At 48.7% G+C, this 20,007-nt stretch overlaps 1 non-coding gene across 1 annotated transcript; it reads left to right on the top strand.

Moving 5' to 3' along the window:
* Positions 1–13,012: 13,012 nt before the first annotated feature.
* LOC126514149 (U6atac minor spliceosomal RNA) lies at positions 13,013–13,137 on the top strand. The gene has a single exon (XR_007595510.1). It is a non-coding gene; the product is annotated as a U6atac minor spliceosomal RNA (small nuclear RNA).
* Positions 13,138–20,007: the final 6,870 nt, after the last annotated feature.

Here is a 20,007-nt window from a genome sequence, read left to right as displayed (position 1 = left end):
GCCAGAGCCAGGAGTCCCTCCCCTACCCCGGCAGGTTTGGCACCTTTGAGATACTTTCTTCCCAGAACTCTCAGAGCAGCCCAACCCACCCCACCCCAAGTTCCCTGAACTGTCAGAATGAGGGGCAGTCCCCAAATCATACATACCATCCGGGCTTTTGTTTCCCAGCTCTGGTTGCTGGAGTGTCTCCTCTACCTCAGCTGCAGAATCTCAGGCTTTCCGGAATCTCATGCAGAAGTTCTCACATGCAGTTGCTGAAAACATACATGCTCTTTACACGCTCCTGGAAAAGCCAGAGCTGGGACTCTGGTGGTTTTAACAACAGTTCCGCTATGCACCTAGCCAGGCACTGATTTGTCAATGTTCTAAGGGATCCTTGGAATCTGGGGGCATTGAGATGGGCTGACAAAGAGAAAGGGTAGACAAAGCTTCCAAACAACACACACACACACACACACACACACACACACACACACACACGGTTCTATCTGTTTAAAAATTGGGCTTCTATTCAAGAGATTGTGGGAAAGGTTCTAATGGGGTGAGGATGCGACTTGATGATTGAGCACTTAGATAGCAAAGGGGGTTTTGGCTAGAAGATCGAATACTTAGCATAAGGGGTGTGGCTTACGATAGAATACTTAGCTAGCTCATGGGACACCCTAAGCTTGACCCTCCAGAACCTCCAAGAGAAAAAAAAAAGGCAAGATCCTTTGAAACATAGCGCAGGAGAAGCTCTGGCGCCTGTGTTTTGCCACCGATGCTCAGATGATCAGGAGCACATAGAGGCAGGGACAGCAGAGCAAAGGCTGAGCAGATGAGGAGCAGCGGGTGCAGCCCCATCCGGGCCCTGCAGGAGCTGAGCTCTGCAGCTAGATGACACCCAGAGTCAGCCCCACCAAGATATAAAACAGCTGTAGCCCTGCTGTGTGGGGGCAGCACAGCTGCAAGGCAAGATGGCTACTTTTGGCAAGGGAGGACACTCAAGCCAGACTTTCCTGGAAATGACCAGGCATTTCCAGGCTGTGCTGTGTGGACCACACAGCCTCTGTTTCAACAATTCACTGTTGTTCTGCAAATTTAGCTACAGAAAAGACAGAGATAAGTGGAAGTTGCTGTGCCCTAGCAATTCTTTATTTACCAGAATGCTGTTTTATGTATAAGAACATCTAGACACAGCGGTCCTCTCCTGGGGGCCCAGCATTCAGAAGGGAAATATGGGAGAATAGCTTGAACACAGGAGTTAAGAGACTAACCTATTTAAATATCCCACTTTAAAAAAAAAGTAAAAAAGCAAGCTGAGCATGGTAGGGGTACGCCTTACAGCTTTAATCCCAGCATGCCAGAGACAGACACAGGTGGACCTCTATGGGTTCAAGGCCAGCCTGGTGTACATAGTGAATTCCAGGCTGGTTATAGATACATAGTAAGACTTAGTTCACGGAGGAGGAGGGGGAGAGGGCGTGGGCATGGGGAGGAAGAAGAAGGGAGGCAGGGAGGGAGGGGGGAAGAAAAGAAGGAGAGAGAGAAGGAGGGAGGGAGAGATGGTGGGAGGAAGGAAAGGAGGGAGAAAAGGAAAGAAAAACAAACAAACAAAAGGCCAGGCTGCTCTGGAGGAGGAAAGTATAAAACAGTCAGAGAGGGCAGGCTTTTGGCCATCAAAGGAAGATGTTTACTCTGCCAAGTGAGGGCTCTGAGGCAGTGAGGCATCAACTGGTTTGTACCTGGAAGGGATATCACCCTGGATCTTGCTAGGATCTGATTCAGTCTGTGTGATATCCAAATATCAAGAGAGGATTGAAACTTTGGTCCATCAGGTAGACTCCGGATCTGCCTTGGGAACTCTAGTCCCCTTGAGAGCTGAGAGACCTAACTCTAAGACCTGTGGCAACAGCCACAGGGTAATTGCATGTGATTCTTCCTTGCTTGCCTGTGTGTCTGTGGTCATAAACTCAGATGAGCTCACGACCCCTCATAGATGACGCAAGGCAGACCAGGCTAGTCCTCTGTGCCGCTGCTTCCGTGTGGCTGGGACCATGGTATCTGACGGAGATGATGAGATGACTTCAGATTCACGGCAAAAGCAAGGTGAAATTAGTGGCCGAGGGAGGGGGCTGTGCAGTCTAGTTCCGTCAGCTTGACATAAGCGCAAGCTACAGCCATCTGGGAAGGAGGAGCTTCACCTGAGAAAATACCCCCACTAGCTTGGCCTGTGGGCAAGCCTATGCCGCATTTTCTGAATTGATGATTGATGTGGGAGGGCCCAGCTCACTGACAGGGTGCCCCCCCCCAGGCCATTGTCCTGGGCAAGTTTGTAAACAGTGTCCCTCCATGGCCTTTGCATCAGTCCCTGCCTCCAGGTTGCTTCCTTGAGTTCTTGCCTTGACTTTACTGGATGATGGACTGTGAGCTGGAGAATGTAGTCAACCCTTTCCTCCCCAAGCTACTTTTGGTCATTTTTGAAAATGAAATACAGAGTAGACATCCTAGCTAAGCTGGGGATAGAGACTCCTCACATCCAAGCCAGGAAGCAGAGCATGCAGAGGGGCACCAGAGGCGAATGTGATCTCCAAAGACCTGTCCCTAGAGGTCTGCTTCCACCAGGTAGCCCCTCCCATTCCAAAGACTCCACAACAGCAACACCATCAGGGGAACTAGTGTCTGCACACGTGGGCCTGTGGGGACCCTTCCCATTCAAACCAAGGTACTCGCTCTCTTCATACTACGGAACCAGACTGCAGACCCGAGAAGTGAAGTGACCCCTCAAGACTACACAACCAGAAGATGCTTGAACCAGACCTAGAGATTGGAGCTCATTTTGAAATCAGCAAGAATTCGGCTTTCTCCCAGCCTGTGGTTCTAACTTGAGGACATTGCAGCCATTCAGTATGCATTTACTGATATTTAACGCACGTTGAGCCAGCTTGTATCTTCTCTAAAGAAACATGATAGGAGGCATGTATGTATTGCAAATAAAAAAGTAGCTTCAATTTTTCAAGGTTTATGAAATGAAGCAGCCCGAGGCATGTCTTGCAATGAGGTCCGATTTACACAAAACAAGCTGCAGGAGCCAAGCAATGCTCTCTTATCCCCTGACCTCTGGCAAGTCCTTTCCTCACCCAACAGTTTATTCTCAGCTGTTACACACCAGAGTGGGATCAATGCTCACTGGAGTCTCTCTCTACTCGAAGAAAAATGCTTTAATCAATTAGGTCTGGGCATTAGGCCAACATTTTCACATTCTCACCATAAACCATTCTGTAAGCTGAAAGAGGAGGCAGAGGTATTTGGGGTTCGCTGAAGGGAGGCTGAGGTGATCTCCCTCTAGGCCATGGAGCCTCTAGATTTCGAGGCCAGCAGGAGGCAAATGATGGGCAGGCCACTTCTTTAACTTTTCAGGTAGCCAAAAGCACCCCCCCAAACACATACACACACACACACACACACACACACACACACACACACACTTCTCAGAACTACAGTCTAGGGACTACTGATCCCAACCCACCGTTTCCCAAGGGCACTGGCCCTGGACACCATCTCTCTTCCTTATCTTCAGGAAGAGATCACAACTGAGATGATGAGCAGCTAATACAACTTCCATGAGCAGCTGGGGAGATGACTCCATGGGCGAAGCACAAGTGTGAAGACCTGGGTTTGAATCTCCAGAATCCACATCAACTCCAGGAGTGGTAGATCACATCTGTAATCCCAGCACTCCTACAATGAGATGGGAGTGGAGACAGTTGTATCCTCAGAAGCTGGAGGACCAGCTAGCCTGGAACACGCAGCAGGGAAGAGCAAAAGAGAAACCTTGTCTCAAACAAGATAGGAAGCAAAGACCGAGACCCGAGGTTATCCTCCAACCCCCACACATGTGCTGTGGCAAACGTGCACCTGTAGCTTTTGAAAAACAAGAAGTAAAAAACCTTGACTCCTGCACACCCCTCATTACTATTCAGAACGAACCAGGGAACTCCATCAAATGCTTGCTTCCCCCGCACATGCTCTGAAATTCCCACCAGCCCCAATTCTGACCCACTTTCTCCCCGCCCCCTTCAGCCCGGTGACTCTACCATGCGCTCACATGGGTGTGCGCACCCACAAACACACTAAATAAAGAAAGAAAGAAAGAAAGAAAGAAAGAAAGAAAGAAAGAAAGAAAGAAAGAAAGAATGAAAGAAAGAAAAAATGAAAAACTGTGATGTGAGCTGGAGGAGCCAGAGCAACCCCATGCATATCCATCACTCCTTGAGGGACGCTCAGCAGCCAGTCCCTCACCAGCACTGGGTCCCCAGCTCACCCAGCATCCATCCTGCATGGTGATGCTCTGAGCCGGGGAATGAAAGCAGGTCAGAAATGGGGCTGGTGGGAATTTCAGAGCATGTGCGGTGAAGCAAGCGTTTGATGGAACTTCCTGGTTCGTTCTGAATAGTAACGAGTGGCATGCAGAAGTCAAGATTTTTATTTCTTGTTTCTCAAAAGCCACATTGATGGGAGCAGGCTCACAATACAAACAGTGGTGATTGCAATCACTTGCTGTTCCCATGGCAACAGACAAGATTAAAAGGGCAAACAACGGAGCTGGAACTCTCTTCAGATTAAACTCTCCCGATTTTAATTGCCAGGCAGCACGCTGACACATGAAATCCCAGACTCTGTTTAACAAAATCAAAACCTCCCCTTCGCTACTGACGGGACTAACTCAGGCTGACCAGCCTGGTCCTCACTCTCCCCATTCAGGACCTGAAGCATCACAAAAAGTCAAACCTTAAAGCCCTCCATCTCTGGAGCATTCATTGCCTGCAGCAGAGATTACCCCACGCTGCATCCACGGCTAGTCTCCATTCAGGACCTCCCGCTCTCACAGACACCAGCACCAAGCACAAGTCTTGTGCTTCCTGCTTTGCAGGGCTGCAACTTGGAGAGATTAGGGTTAAAGTCATGTGCTAGACGGCGCAGAACCAAATATGACACTCAGTACCATCCCTTCCGTCCCCAGATCCCAGGTACTTTGCCAGCCCTCTGCCCCTGGAGGGAAGGATGGAAAAGCGTGGAGATGGTTGGCTTGCAGGAGTGGCACAAGAATAGGCGGGCTGGGGACCCCTAGACAGTTGACACCTGGTCCTGACCAAAATGTGCTCTGCTAGCCCCGTCCCTCCGTCCCTCCCCAGAGAAGCTGCAGTTCTGAGTGAGGGCTCAGCTCTACCTCAGTCCCACACAGCAGCTTGGCGTTGCTGCTGTAATATTCTTGGGTTTTCTTCATTCCAGGGGAACCTGCTTTCCCCGGCTCGAGCTTCTTCCTCCCCTGAGTGGTGAGCTTCTGCCTCACACAGCTGCTCCGAGTTTGATCAGCCTGGTTCAAAGCCACCTGCATAAGCCTAGGGAAGGAGCAGCCCTTCAGAAAAAAACAGCACTGGGATAAAATAACAAAGAATTCACTGGGAAATGATGATTGAACAAGCCACGCGGGGCATCTGGTCTCCAGCCCCAGAAAAACAAACTCTATCGCTAACCCACGCAGCCAGACATTAGTGGCCCCACAACTTCTTACTGGGCACCTACTGTACTCAAAAGAAAACTGCTACATCATTCAGTTCAGGGGCAGGCAGCCAGGTGCTGCCGCCAGCAACCGCAGAGCAAGATACAGAGTAGCACATGATGCTAGACCACTGGTGCGGAGACGAAATCCTGGAATGCGCAGGAAAGAGCCTTTCCCTCACCCACTCAGAGCCGCAACTCAGTGCCCACAGTCGCTGTGAGTGCAGGATGATTCCTACAGCCTGGAGAAAACAGTGGAAGATGAAACACACCCCATGCCACCCCCAGATTCCCTGATGGGGCAAGATGAAGGGAAATAAAGCACAGAAACTGATCTTGAGAATAATGCTCGGGTTCAGATGGGAGGACGGAGTTAGGAGAGAGAGTTACTGAGGCTGAGGGAGTCTCCCTTGAAAACAAATGACCCAAGCCAGGCAAGGCAACCAGTTGGAGTAGACTAAAATGCTGCCCTGTAAGAAAACTCTGATTCCTTTCCCCTGTGGGCTACATGGCCTACGCATCCCGGCTCACAGGCTTGGTTAGTTGGCCAGAACCCTGGGAGAAGGTGAGGACATTATTGGAGATAGGACTGTGTATGTGTCAATCACGCAGCCACAGCAACGCTTGGCATGCTGTTCAGCTAAATGCACACAGAGATGATGCTTCTTCCATGGCCTGAAATCGCCACCGTGCCCACAGTGAAGCAATTAAATTGGAATTAATGTTTGAGTATCTGTTTATAGAGCTGTTTCGGGTTTAAACACACCTTTTCTTTTATTACAGGCTAATTGCCAGGTAGGATACTTTAGAAAGAAATACAGGCTTTTTTTTCTGCAGTTCTGCACATTTTCAAGAACAAACGCTTCTTTTGACTCTCTGACTCTGTGTGTGTGTGTGTGTGTGTGTGTGTGCATTTGCGCACACAAATTTGCCGTCAACTATGGGCGTTTCCCTCTAATGGTTCCCATCTTATTTTTTGAAGAAGGGTCTCTCACTGAACCTGGAACTCAACAATCCAGTTAGACTGGCTGGTCAAAAACCCTCAGCAATCCTCCTGTCTCCACCTGCCCAACACTGGGGTTGCAGACACATGCTGTCACTCATGGCTGACAAGGCTTGGACTTAGGTCCTCACACTTACACAGCGAGTACTTTACCTGCTGAGCCATCCCTCCAGCCCCTAAACCTATAAACAGTTTTAATAAACAAACGTTATAACTACCTCATACAAAAATAGTGTAATGACTCAGATCCTCACTCAGCCATCCTAAAGTGTGCATTGCAGGAGACACAGGCCTGTGATCTGCCAAGCTGCAATGATTATCAGGTAACCAGATTCCTTCCCTCTGTTCCCAGCCTCACACCTCTCTAAATGGTTTGTGCTACACTTAGTCATTTTAGTTTCTCTTCACACAAAACACAAATCTACCTTGCTTCCCGAGTGGATTTTCAACATAGCTGCAGCAAACTGAGAGGGGGGAAGAAAAAACACTGTTAGCGGATGCTCCCTTACAGAGAGACTGAAGCCAAAATTGAAAATCAAGGACTGATCTTTGTGTACCTTTCAAATGGATGTGGTTTTAAATTGGCAGTATGAAAAATAAAATCACTTTGGGCAACACAGTGCAAAGGGGGAACAGGCTGGGGGTGCCGTTATAACTCTAATGGGATTCTTCCTCCCCCTCTATTCGGATTTACTTACAGAACAATCCTGGTTTTAATGGGAAGATGCCCTTGCTTCTTCTCTAGATTCTCTTCCTGCTGAGCCATCCCTCCAGCCCCCAAAGCTACAAGCAGTTTTAATAAACAAACTTTAAAACTACCCAAGGCGAAAGTGCTGTTGCAGCTCTGACCTTCACTTAAGCAGGGGACTGCCATTGCTGCTCTGGAATTTTGCTCACCTTGGGGTGGACTGCAAGGCCCTAGAGAGCACGAACTCAGAGGGGCCAAGACAGGGTCACTGGCTCTTGCTACTAAGCAGAACTGCTGACCCAACACAGCAGAAAAACCTGAGAAACACAACGGCTGTTCTTCTGTTTCTCTATTTCAAACGTCCTGAGTGCTCCGAAGACAAATGGGAATTAAGGTTTTACACTATCGAGGTTCCCTGAAAGAACAGGGAGGGCGGACAGTGCCACAGCAGCTGGTCTTCTGTGGCTCGTGTAACAATTCTCCATAACCAGTGGCTTAAAACAAAACATATTTATAATCTTACAGTTCTAGGGATCAGAAGTCCAAGATGGGACCCACTGGGCTGGACTGGCAGATGGGGGTTCCTGCTGGTAGCCGGGTGTGCTGGGTTCCTGCTGGTAGCCGGGGTGCCGAAGTGAGTGCACTCTACCCTTGGTTGAGCAGCATCTGGAGCCTGGCTACACCCCTTCTCCATCTTCAAAGCCAAGTCCTTCCATGCCACCCTGTGACCATCTCTCCCTTCTCTCTTCCATTTTAAAGACTCTCATGCATATAGGGTGCAGACAGAAGACTCAGGATAATATTCCTATTTTTAAATCAGCTCATTAGCAACCCAATACCCTTTTTCTTACAAGTATTCATTTCACAGGTATTAGGATGTGAACGATGGCTGGGTCTTATCTGTGCTCACCTTAGAGAGTGTCTTAGTTAGGGTTTCTATTTCTGCAAAGAGACGCCATGACCTCGGCTACTCTTATAAAGGAAAACATTTAATTGGGGCTGGCTTACAGTTCAGAGGTTTAGTCCATTGTCATGATGGTGGGAAGCGTGGTAGCACACAGACTTGGTGCTAGAGAAGGAGCCAAGATATGCTATATGTGGATCGGCAGACAGCAGGAAGAGAGAGTGACGCTGGCCTGGCTCGAACATTTGAAACCTCAAACCCTACCCCCCTCCCCAGTGACACACTTCCTCCAACAAAACCACAGCTCTCTAACAAGGCCACACCTCCTAATAGTGTCCCTCCGTGTGAGCCTAAGGTTGGCCATTTTCATTCAAACCACCATAGTGAGTTTCACTATTCCTGAATTATGGGGTCTGAACCCCCAAAGAAGTGACCAAGCCAGATACTAAGAGAGGAGAGGGTTTCCAGCAGCAGATATTAGAGGCACATCCAGTACGGAGGGCATGACGAAGGGACTAACCACTGCACGAGGAGAGGAGCTTCTCAGAAAGTCAGCCCAGGGCAGGCCAGGCAGCTCAGTGGGTTAAAGCACTGGCCACCCCTGCCTGACAACTCAGAACCCACAGAAAAAGTGAGCATGGGAGCACACACTGTAACCTCCCTGCTCACATGGTACGATGGGAGGTCGGAATAGGAGAATCACCCAGAAGCTCACGGGTAAGCAGCTGTTTCACAGTCAGTAGGTTCCTTTCATCAATGGACTAGTGATCAGATCACTTGGGTGTGCTCTTCCCCACCCTTTTGTCCTTCCCCCATTCCCCTGCCTCCCTTTCCTCCCCAGCAAGCAAATTTGCCCCTCAAAGTATCTGGCTTCCCTAAGAGCTACCCTTCCCCGTGGACAGGTATGCCCACACCCGCGGCCTCCGCTTCCCCCACTCCCTCCCATGCTTATCAGCATTTGTCTCCTAAATGGTCTATCACTCGGACATTGATACAGATCAATCGCACGCCCTGTCCAGAGGACCTGAATGGCCCTTACACTCCCTGGCTTCTTGTATGAGTTCTGATTTTGGTTTTGCCATGTCTCCCAGGCTGACTTCAAGCTTCCAGTCGCCTTAGCCTTGTCCTTTGATGGCTAAGGTACCTGGCTCTCTCACTAACTTTTCCATGTGTTTCATATAAAGCCCCCTTCCCCTCCAAGTGAGAAACTGATGGGCTGTTCACCCTGGGACCAAGAGACAGTTCCACTCCTCCTCACCTGATACACTGAAGGTCTCAGCACCTAGACCATAGCAGGATCTAAATATTACATTAAATAGGGGCTGCATACATAATTCAGGGGATACAGAGCTTACCAAACATGCAAAAAGCCCTGGGCTCAATCCTGCACTGCATTTGACCGCATAGCACATTTGAGGCCAGTGTGAGCTACATAGACCAGGTGCTTTAAAAATAAATAAAGACATAACAAGGCATCCTTTCATGAACTCAGCCCTCCCCATTGCGGCTTGTCTCTGGAGCCCCACTGAGAATATGCTGCTAGTGAGAAATCACTACACTCTGGGGAGGAAGACTGGTCCATCAAGTCCTCTAGGCCCAAGCTCTTCTTCTGAAAGCCTGACAATGTGGGAGGAGGTTGAAAAGTCTCAAACTCTGGGACAAATAGCCGAGAAGCCTATTTAACATATATCAAAGTGGAGCTGGCAGCCAGGTTCTCCCAGCATCCCTCAGTTCCCACCTGTTACAGGAGGGCTGCCATACCCGCCCTCTACTCCCTACCTCTCCAGCCCTTCTCCCAGAGGCTCTTCCCTACTAATCCAGACATTTTGGTTACCAGCCCTCTTGGATGCTGCACCTGGTTACCCTCTCTTCTGTCTCCCTTCCCCTCCCCTTCTTCCCACACAGCCCAGCTCAGTCAAGGTCATGGCCACTCTGGGCTCTCCCAGATGTCCCTGTCTCTGCCTATGTTCTCCCTTTTATCTGCAAGAAACTCTTCCACTATGCCTAGGAGCAGTCATGTCCTTCCCTTCTTATATCTTTTATTCAGTCAGAGGTCAGTGTGGAAAGGGAGGTTAAAACATTAGGGCACACTTTTGGCCACCAAAGAGGTGTCACGCGGACCTGGAAAAGGCCCCTCTCCACAGGGCCTTAGTCTCCAGCCCATTTGACTCTGTGGTTTTCCTAACAAAGTGGGTATGAGTTTGTCATGAGAAACCTCATCTCATCACAGACCCTGATGCCCTAATGAAGGATGTAGGTGAGTATCCTGAGTCCTCACACTGGAAGAGTACCTGGTTTCCAACTTCATCCATTGTGCTCCCTTCTGAGGGCTAACAAAGAGAAGGCCTCCGAGCCCTGGGTTCCAACAAGTGAATTTGGATGTTATAAACTGTGTTGAGATGGTGGCATTCCAGCCTCTGACTCAGTCCCTCCACCAGTTAAATCTGCATCTGATTTTAACCCAAGTTACTCAAGAACATCACATCCTTCCATGATGGGGACTCCTGCTTCCCCACAGCCCTCAGTTATCTCGGTGTGAATTCACATGAGGAAGCATAGTTGACATGGTGACGTGGTGACGGGTGCAGGACTCTGATTCCAACTGCACGGTGTTGTGAGGTGTTTGTCTGACTCTGAGGGGGGCCCCCTTGCATCTGTGCAAACTCATTGCGCCTGAAGTGGTTGGACGCACCCCCTCAGGATCCAGGCAGTGACACCGAATAGCAATATGAGAGCCCTCAGAAGCGGGACCCTCACAGGTAAGACTATCCTGACAGGGGGACTCTCCAGGCTGGGATCAGATGTCCCTATAGAAGAGCTTGACAGGGAATCGTCCCTTTTGTCCCCATATGAGGACAGTGTTCCTTCTGGAGGACACAACGCTCAAGCCACCATTTTCAAAGAGGAGACAGGATCCTCACCAGACAGCCAACGCCCTGACTTTAGACCTTCCAGACTCCAGAATAGGAGAAATAAAAATTTCCACCCCTTCGTAAGTTACCCAGTCTGTGGTATTTATTATAGCAGCAAACACGGATGTGCTGGCTAGTTTCCTGTCAACTTGACACTGGCTAGAGTCATCTAAGAGGGGGGGAACCTCGATTGAAAAAAATGCCTCCATAAGATCCAGCTGTAGGCAAGCCTGGAGGGTATTTTCTTAATTAGCGATTGATGGAGAAAGTCCAGTCCATTGTGGGTGGTGCCATTCCTGGGCTGATGGTCCTGGTTGCTGTAAGAAAGAAGGTTGAGCAAGCCATGAAGAGCAAGCCAGTAAGCAGCACCCCTCCATGACCTCTGCATCAGCTCCTGCCTCCAGGTTCCGGCTCTGTGTGAGTTCTTGCCCTTGTTGCTTGAGATGATGAACTGTTATATGGAACTGTGAGTGAAATAAACCCTCTCCTCCTACATTGCTTTGTTCATGGTGTTTCATCACAGCTATAGAAACTCTAACTAAGAAAACAGGCTGAAAACACCAGGATGTCCTCAAATAAAAGACTTGAAGGAGATCTGGAACTGCTGGGACAAAGGCATCACTGGCTTACACCTAATCATGTGACTGCGTGAATCACCTTTCTGTCCTGGTTCCCTGTGCACCAGGAACCCCATCTCCACAGGAGCCTCTCAGCCACTGGCTCCTCTTCTGTGAGCAGAGAGGAAGTCTCGAGAAGCACAAGGGTTCTCTGGGCCAAGGCTGGAAGTGGTCTGGAAGCCTCCACCCTGTTCCATCCGCTGGGATGAAGGCCTTGAGGGTGGAGGCATAGGGCAGATGCCAGGGGTCAGGGCAACAGCCTTGTGAACAGCCATCTACTCGGCTTGCCTGGTTTCTCCCCTTCAGAGTTCTAGGTTCTCAATTTGCTTTTAACCCTCCCAGAATAACCAAGTTCATTTACTCAACCTTGATAATGGAGGCTCTCACCAAGGGAAGAAAACGTCTTTGTAACATAGACTAAGGATTCCCTACCTTCCTGTACCATCTACCCCATAGTCAGACTCATTTTCCCACTGAGGGCAAGGCTGGGTGGGATGGAAGAAGCAACTGTAGGTTCAATGGATATGAGGGAAAGCCCCTGCAGCTGCCACCACCCTCCTCCACCAAGCCTCCCACTGCTGCAGGGCAAAAAGATGTCTTTCATGATCTTCCCTCTGAACTTGGGCCATTTGCACATCCCAGGCCAGCAGCCAGGGAGCTCGTGTGAAGTCAGGAAGGGTCAGCCAGAGCTAGGACTTCCCAGAAGCTCTCCCGAAACAGTGGCTTTCCTCAGAGACAGATGTGAAGTTACTAACGGGATGAATACCAAGCTAGGAGTCCATGTCGCTTGGCACGCTTTAAATTCCCCAAAGAGAATCCTTAAAAGAAGCTGCGCAAGAGCTGAAGACTCTGAGGCGGCCCCTGGGAATATTCATCCCAGAAAAGGGACAATAATGAAAAGCTGCACACTGACAGGGGAGGAGGCGGCAGCGGCTTCCAAGGCCACCATGTGACAGTCGGCAGCGGCTTCCGAGGCCATGATGCCAGATACCCCTCTCTCTGGAGCTGTCAGAGCAGGGAAGCTGCGATATTCACTCTCACCTGATTCTAGAGAACCTGAGAAGACAGAAGACTAGGGATGCTAGGGGTGGCTGGGTGAGCTCACAGGTGAGCCCAGGTATTGTGCATAAAAGTCACTTTAACAGAAGCAGATGCTGTGTACCACAATGGTTGGCCTATCAAGGTACCTCAGTGAGATCTCAAAGATTATGGACCCCAATGCACAGATGAAGAAACAGAAGCTCAGAGACGCTAAACAAATTATGTAAAATCACACAGTTGATTGTAATGTAAATTTGTGTAACCATTATGGAAGTGAATATGGAAGTTTCAGGGGACTAAAAATGTGTGTTGTTTGAAAGGAGAGAAGATCTGCATGCCCCTTGACAAGGATGGAAGACGCCCTTGGCCTAGTAATATGCATATGGTTAAGGCATTGCCAACTGCTCTGCAGCAGGTAACCATTGTCTTTTGGAAGGAAGGAATCAACTCCTGCAAGTTGTCCTGACCTTCCCATGTGTTGTGGCAAATCCCCTCTCCCACCTTAAATAAATACATGTTTTTAAAAAGAAAAAAAAATAGAACTACAGTATGGCCCAGCTACGCCACTGGGTAAACACATACGACACAACACGCCATTCGTGTTCAGTGCTGTTCATTCAAAACATGGAACCAACCCAGATGTGCCCCGGCAGATGACTGGGTAGAGATAAGGTGGCCTGTGTGCACGGTGGAATTTTATTCAGCTGCTAAGAAAAATGAAATCATGACATTTTCAAGAAAATGGATGGAACCAGAGATCATTATTTAAGCAAAAGAAGTCAGACAAACATCACCTGTCATGTCCTTTCATCTGCAAAATCTAGACTTAAAACTGTGTGTAGTTGTGTATGTGTGTGTGGTTGTGTATGTGTGTTTCTATGTGTGTGTATGTATTGTGTGTGTGTGTGGTTGTATATGTGAACAGCCATGCAGCTAGGAAATGTTCAGACCTGGTTAGGAACCCCGCTTTGTTTGACTGTCCGTTGGTCTTAGCCTTCATCCTATTCTGGCCCCAGATGTGGAGACAGGACAGGAATCACTGAGAAGGTCTCTGAGGGGACCCCTGACAGTCATTATCGCCAGTCAATGTAACACAGCCTGGCAACAGTGACCCTGTGTCAGAGGAAAGGGACAGCCAGGGAAACAAAAGAGGAACTGTTACTTAGAGTTTTATCGTTTTGTTTGTTTTGTTTTGTTTGTTTTTTAAGTCACCACACAGAGGGGAAATGTTTGGGAGGGGAAATCCCACAGGTCCAGCTGTGAGAGGCGGGAACACCAGGAATGGCAGCCAGGTCTGGAGCCAGAGAACCCATCTGCTGTATACCCTAGCTCTGGACATGTTACCCTCAAATTCTCTAACCATAAAGTGAAAAAATTCTCTAACCATACGTTGAAAAAAAAATGTTTAAAAGATTAAATCAACTGAGCAGTGACAATCCAGGCTTCTTAGAGGTCCAAAACTCCAACAAGCAACAGTGCCCTCTGCGGGCAACTTGAGGAATGTCAGGGGCAGGGCTCAGCAAAAAGTTAATCTCCGAAACAGGATCATCCCATCAGCAAACAAGCTGACGAAAAGGATACATCTTCCCCAAAAAGGAGGCCTGAGCAGCCCATAACTACTGAAAATGTGTTTAGCTTCCTCGGCCGTTAGGAAAATAATAACTAAAACTGCCTTGAGAATCCTCCTTGCCCCAGACAGGATGACTGTCAACAAGAAAACAATGACAACCAATGCTGGAAAGGATGTGGATAAAGGGGAGCCCTTATTCACTGCTGGTGGGAGTTCAAGCCTGTGCCCACACTACAGAAATCAGCATCAAGGCCCATAAAAAACAATCTAGAAAGAGAATTTTCATAAGTTCAGCTATGCCACTCCTGACCATATTCCAAAGGACTCTAAGTCAACACGTTACAGAGATGCTTGCCTATCCATAGTCATTGCTGCTCTGTTCATAATAACTAGAAAACGGAGCCAGCCTATACGTTCATCAAGATATGAGCATCAGTTATCTGTCACGCCCAGTTTGGGATCAGCCCCCCTGGTGCTGTCTAGAGTCAAAGTTGGATGTCTTCAAGCCCTGCCCTTCAAAACTAAAATCCATGGGCCAACTGAGCGGATTCTGACCTAGCCAGTATGGGAACTGTGCAAGTTAGACCAAGGGGCCTTCTTCAATCTCTCTCCTGCCATCTACTGGGAACTGGTAAGCACTGCACATAACTAAGGTAGATGAAAGGAGGTTAAGGGTAGGGAGGCTGGAATTCTGCAGGGTACTGTATCACAACCACAATAGCTCTTTCCTAGCCTCTCTACCATGTTGGTTGCACCCACGGCACCGGTCTCTTTCACAAGGCCCCTCCTCTCCTCCAACTCTGTTTCTTGCCTAAACTACTGCAGGACTTTCCAAGCTGGCCTCCCGTTTCAATACAACCTCCAACTTGCCACAGGAAGATCTTTCTAGAAAGCTAATTTGACCCTGCCCCCTTCCTGTGGGTGCTCCTTAGAGACGCCTCACTAGCTTTCAAGATTCCTGGATATGTCTGATCCCCTCTCCTTCCCTTGGCTTTTTTCCTAAGATATCCTGATCTATATAGGTTCCCCCAATCCTCACCAAACAGCCCATAGACTGTCCCCATGTTCAATCTTACCTCTCCCATCCTGTACCAGGCAGAATAAAAAGCAATGCCTTGTCTGGTGACAATAACGCCCTCCCGAGTGAGGGCCTGAGAATGCCATAAAAGGGAAGTGTGGAGACAGAGATGTCTTACAACCCAAGGCAACTGGGGAAAGGAAGCAAACAATAGCTGTCTGGAGACAGGCCCGGGACAGGCTTTTCCCAACAAGCCTCAGAAGGAACTACCCACTGACACCTGCCCTCCAGAATTGACAGGTAACATTCTTGTATCAAGTTAAGTGGGCCTTCAGGCTCCCAGGAGTTTGGTGGTCATTATCCCTGGCATGCATGTGAGGGCATGTGGTATGGTTTGGCATTCGAATCAGCCAACTGAGTACAGCAGGTTGTCTTCCTCCTGTGGGAGGGTCACAGCCAATCAGCCAAAGGTCTGCCTAGACCAAGAAAGCCATTTTCTCCCTTGTAGAAGGTCCTCCTGCCTGGCTGCCTCGGGTGTAGAGCACAGAACTTACATATCAGCCATACTGGCTACCAGAAATGTAAACTTGGAACAGACCTACACACCTGGCTCTCCTGAGCCCCAAGTTTGCCCACTTCATCATGAAGAGGGCCCTGGAACATCACCAAGACAACTCTCTCTCTTCTTTGGTGACAAAAAAAAAAAAATGGGGAGAGGATACACTCAACATAGACGGTCAGAAAAGAGGCATGGCCACGTCTCAGCCTCTGCCTCAGTCTGTCTGCAAGCTGGCCTTTGAGAACCCATGGTGAAGGACATCTCCAACCCTACAGCTCCTGAACCCAGCTTAACACAGATCAAAGCACAGCAAGCAAAGCTCCTGGCTGTCTGATCCTGGTACCTGAATCCTCCTGAGGATGGTGAGACGTTTAAGTCCACACCATTTTTTTTTCCTAATGAACATGAACACACCTGTGAAGAGAAACAGCTCACAGGCAGGCTGAGCAGCTGCAGAAAATATGTTTACAGACATCTACTGCAAGAGGGTGCTAGCAGGCTCTTTCCACCACCAAGTGTTGTGCATCTCAATTACCCAAACCTCTGCCTTCCCTCCCTTGAGGCTGGACAGAGTCTACATGTTTCTTCAATTACACCAGAAGGAGCTGACAGGTCTGGGGTCGTAACTCCAGCAAGGTAGAAGTTGTGTCTCCTTTCCCTTCCCAAGGGAGGCTGGTAACTGAGGAGCTGATTGCCAAGCAACCTGTCCTGGGAGGTTACAACCCAGAGGCTCCTAAGAAATGAGAGGAAGGGGCTGGAGAGACGGCTCAGCAGTTAGGTGCTCTGACTGCTCTTGTAGAGGATATGAGTTCAGTTTCCAGCACCCATATGGCAACTGACAACCACCTGTAACACCAGTTCCAGGTGATCCAATGCCTTCTTCTGGCCTCTCTGAGTACCAGGCACAAATATGGCACACAGACTTGTACATAGGCACAAATGCACAAATATGGTACATAGACATGTACATAGGCAAGCATCTATATGTTGTAAGAGTCCACTTGTTTGTTCCTGGCTGCTCAGCCCTGAAATAATCACACAGAAACCATATTATTTGCAATACTGTTTGGCCAATAACTTAAGTGTATTTCTGGCTAACTCATATCTTAAATTAACCCATATCCATTAATCTGTGTATTGCCATGAGGCTGTGGCTTACCAGGTAAAGTTCCAGCATCTGTTTCCGGTAAGGCTACATGGCTTCTCACTGACTCTGCTTTCTTTCTCCCAGCATTAAGTTTAGTTTCCCCTGCTTAGCTCTACTCTGCCCTATCACAGGCCAAGCCAGTTTCTTTATTCATTAACCAATAAAAGCAACAATAAACAGAAGGACTTCCCACACCGTCTATACACATAAAATAAAAATAATTTTAAAAAAGAAAAATAAATGAGAGGAAAGGAGAGAATAGGGTCAATGGTTTTAAGAGAAGAAGAAATTAAGACAGAATAAAGTTTAAAAGGGAGCTTGAGAGATGGCTCAGCAGTCAGGATCATATACTGCTCTCCCTAGGACCCAAGTTTGGTCCCCAGAACCCATGTCAAGAAGCTCACAATTGCCTCTCACTCCAACTCCAGGAGGTCTGAGGCCTCTGGCCTCCAAGGGTACCTGCACTCATGTGCACATATCCCCACACAGATGACACATAATTAAAATCAAAATAATTTTTAAAAAGAAAGAGAAAGTTCAGGCCAGCAAGATGGCTCGGTATGAAAAGGCCCCTGACACCAAGCCTGACAACCTGAGTTCAATTCCCCAGGCCCCACATGGTAGAAGGAGAGAACTAACTCCCACGAGTTGTCCTCTGACCTCCACACATAGTATCTCAGGCATACACAAATAACAACAACAACAGTAACAATAGGAGAAAGTTCTCTAATGAGACCAGGGCGGGGGTGGGGCGAGGGCTGCAAGAGAGAGAAGATGGCAAGGCTTTGGCTACCAACAGTGGAACGGTCACCTAGTGTGCACAAGGGCCTGGATTTCATCCCCAATACTGCAAGAACAAAACAAGGACAGCATTCACAGCCTAAATAAAATGTTTAAAAGAGAGAGGTTTAAAAGAAAAAGAGAGGGGAAGGGGGAGGGAGGAAGGAAGGGAGGGAGACAGAGACAGAGACAGAGACAGAGAGAGACAGAGAGAGACAGAGAGAGACAGAGACAGAGAGAGACAGAGACGGAGAGAAACCAACTAGCTCGCAGGGGAGTTGACAGAAGTGACTATGCCAGACCAGAAGTCAGTAAATGCCCCAGGCTGTCCTGCTGGACTTCCTGCTGCCACCTTATCCTTGACCCCTGTTGCTGGGCTTCTGCATTCCTCTCTGCACAGCACAGTGTCACTCTAGTATGTTTCTAAGACTCTCTGGAGCAGGCAGCAGCATGGACATGAGTTTTTCAAGGGTGCCCATGGCTCTCCCCAGGAGGAGACATCTCAGTGACCTCTGTCCTGAAGAAGCACTGACAGAGGGGTCACCAGCTCTGATACCAAGAGGAAACTCAAGCCCTCAGGCTCATCCTCAGATGATATTTTTATTGGTGGTGAGAGGAAAGGTGAGATCCCTTGTTCATCACAGTCTCTCACTTATGAGAACAGCGGAAGGAATGGGACAGACAAAATTAGGCCAGGAGCTGCGCAGACTCGGGGCATGGGAAGCAAGTGTGAGGACTTGCCTTCAAGGATGAGGTGGGAGGGGGAAAGCAGTACTCCAAATGCCCCCTCTGCCAAGCAGAATGATGCCACCACTCAGACCAGTGGATCAAGGTGAAGTTCAACATGGCACTTCCAGCTATAAAACCTGGCAAGTCCAGAAAGGGAGAGTCCAGATGCTGGCTGTCAGAGAAAGTAATGCTGGACACCAGCTTCCTGAAGACTGTCATGAGCTGGGTGATGCCAGGATTTCCTGACTTGGCACTGGAAGGATCTAGTGCTCAGAGGAAAAGTCCAAGCATGCCATGTGTGCTCTGTGTGTGTGTGCATTCACATGTGTGCATGTGTGTGTGCATGCACATGTGTGCATGTGTGTGTGCATGCACATGTGTGCATGTGTGTGTGTGTGTGTGTGTGATGGTTTTCCAGGTTGGATGGGACCAATGCCATCTTGAATCAGAATTGGGACCTTCACAAGATTGGAATTGCAAACAAGCACCAGGCATGAATACATCCAGTTGCCAAGTCCCACCTGCAATGACATGGACCCTGAGACTGTGTTCCTGGCAAACAGTTCTTCACTTGAAGCCATCAGATGATGTCAACTAAGCAAAGTTCTTGTGAGGGCTGATGTGGGACAATGGTCTTATTCCCTATAAAGTTTTGTAAGTTGTACTGGTTTAATAAGATACTGTTTGGCCAGTAGCCAGGCAGGAAGTATAGGTGGGGTGACCAGAAGAGGAAAATTCTAGGAAGAGGAAAGGCTCAGAGGCAGAGGAAGTAAGATGAGAATGCCTCACTGATAAAAGGTACCAAGCCACGTAGCTAACACAGACAAGAATTATGGGCTAATGTAAGTTGTAAGAGTTAATAAGAAGCCTGAACTAATAGGCCAATCAGTTTATGATTAACATAGACCTCTATGTGTTTCTTTGGGACTGATCGGCTGTGGGACCAGGAGGGACAGAAACCTCAGTCAACAGGGTGAGGATAGGATAAGACAGGAAAATGTCACCTCTGGTCCCCTTTGTGACTTCTGGGGCTGAACTCCAATCCTGGCTCTGTCCTGCCTGGCTATACCACCTGAATATGTTGCTGGATCATTCTCAGCCCTGCCACTGCCTCTAGCCCAAGGGACACGTGACAGAAGACAGGTGCCATTTGAAGAACATGTGAGTGCCCAATGGAAGGAAAGAAGAAAAGTTGGAGGAAACACGGAATGGTGAACACCAGGAGCCTGGAGAGAGGGATCCATGACCATATGAAAGCCTGCAGGGCATGTTACTGCCACTCTAGGGACATTAACAGCTGAGGCCAGGCAGCCCTTGGGAGCACAGGTCAAATATCACAACAGCTGCCCAGCAAGGAGGAACTTGGAGGAACAAGTTCTAAAATCTCTCTTCTACCTGAGGTTCCTAGAACCACCTGTTGGCCAAATCAGGTGGAGAACAAGGTGAAGGAGCCATGGTGGCTACATCTACAGGACACAGCATGGCAGATGGAGACAAT

The sequence above is a fragment of the Alexandromys fortis genome, unplaced genomic scaffold (assembly GCF_014885135.2).
Source record: "Alexandromys fortis isolate MF-2015 unplaced genomic scaffold, M_Fortis_MF-2015_v1.1 scaffold_84, whole genome shotgun sequence".
NCBI classification, from domain to species: Eukaryota; Metazoa; Chordata; class Mammalia; order Rodentia; family Cricetidae; genus Alexandromys; species Alexandromys fortis.
This window is presented reverse-complemented; position numbering and strand designations above follow the sequence as displayed.